This window comes from Poecilia mexicana, unplaced genomic scaffold, assembly GCF_051168715.1.
Source record: "Poecilia mexicana isolate PSO_F unplaced genomic scaffold, ASM5116871v1 scaffold_12, whole genome shotgun sequence".
Taxonomy (NCBI): domain Eukaryota; kingdom Metazoa; phylum Chordata; class Actinopteri; order Cyprinodontiformes; family Poeciliidae; genus Poecilia; species Poecilia mexicana.
In genome coordinates, this window is record NW_028263381.1 from 6,855,131 (window position 1) to 6,857,102 (window position 1,972).

Sequence of the window (1,972 nt, forward strand, 5' to 3'; positions counted from 1 at the left end):
CTATATGTGTTTTTCATTTTAGATATTTGCTTGTAAACAAATTTTTAAAATCATGTTTTTCCTTTCTACTTAACAGTTTTGAGCTAGTTTTTTTAAGTAGGTCTTTCAAATAAAACTCCATTGACATCCTTTGAGGTTTCTGTCAAATACCTAAAATATATAAAAATAATTAGGACAAGTGAAATCCGAACTTCTGGATGGATGGATGGATGGATGGATGGATGGATGGATGCTCTCACTTGCCACCAGAGCTTTGAATGTATCTTACTTGACAGGATAAAAATAGGTCAGGGTAGATGACTGTCACAACTCATTAAATTGTAAAATAATGTCATCAAATAAACATATTTCGACCTAAGCAATTCCCGGCGATACAAAAGGAATCGTCTCAACGTGGAAGAGGCCCCGTCAGAATAAAAGCACAGCTGTTTGTCACAATGAGTCACATTTGTCTTTAAGTACATTAAAGTCAACGTACGCGACTGCTGATCCACACAGAAACACATCCAGGTTTTAATCAGCTGGATAACAACCTAGCCTCCGACTCGGTCTTTCCTAACAAGATTTCTGTACAAACGTCTTGAATGAAAGAATAAGAATAAACTCTCTAAAGGAAGCTTTGCATCCTCACATGCTGATCAGCAATATCACACTACAGCGCATAGAACCCAATATTGAGAATCAGAGAAGATAAATGCTGATTTTTTTCTGGGGAAAAATCAATTTCTCTTAGCCTTGTAATAGCTGCTACGCAAAAAAAATATAAATAATGTGGTATTATTTCTTACAGGCCTCAGATGTGACTGACATGTGGGGATGACGAAAATCTGTGCAAGCAGTACAATGAATTGCAGACGTTCTAGGGTTGTGTTAAGAAGGCAGCAGGTGAAGTTCAAACTTCATTTTCTGTTCATTAAAATTTACCAAATGTTTAAAAACCACCAGCTATGTAAAGGTTGAAAAGTCCCAATGGGATTTGATTTCTACAGCCACTATTAATTCAAAAATATATTTTTAATTTATTTGTGTTTCTGCACAGTGCTAGGTGTTAATAAGATAATTTAATTGATGTTGAAATGTCGTTCATATGATGCAGCTTCCCAGTTTTTATTGTATGACCTACATTATTAAACTTTAAATAATAAAATAAACTAAAGGTATGATGCTAAATGTAATACCATCACAGTTAACAATACTGAAAACATTGAAAAATATTCCCATTTAAGACAAGAAGTCACAGAACTGTTTTTCAGTTTTTCTTTAAATGTATCATTTATTATTTTTTAAAGATAATCAGAGTTATACAGGGATTTCCAGGGAATGAACATTTCAAAATGGAAAACGCAAGGTAACACATTGCTGAAGGCCAGACTTACTTCATCTTCACAAGTAAGTAAGAAAACAGCTCCTAGAAAATACCTACTACTTGCTTAAATTTGCTCAAATCTACAGTCGGAGCAACAATTACAAACTGGAGCTGTGACAAACAGAGTTGGATGGGGACACGAGTAAGTCTTGCCACCACGCTGAGTGAGGAAGATAGAAATGGAGGTGAAAAATCTCCAGGGCTCGCTACTAGAAAACTGCAGCATGATTGTGTGTGTGGGAATCTATTCTTATTTATGCTGTTTGGCAGAGAGGTGCTAAAACAAACGTGGAGGTTGCTGTATGCATGTTTAAAATTAGTCTAAGTGACAATGTGGAATAGAAGTTTATCTAATCTCCATGCAAAAACATTCTGCACACGACTGTACTGAGTCGCTACCGCTAGTAGTAGCTGCAACTGCTGCTACTACAAGTAAATGATTAAAGCAATGACTCTTTAATCATTACTTTTCTTTAACGATTAAAGAAAAGTAATGAATGATTACTTTTCTTTAACCATTAATTAAAGAAAATTACCATCTTGCTTTTCTTTTAAATTAATGATCTATTACATAACATCAAAATCGAGGAGTGCTTTGTTTATTAA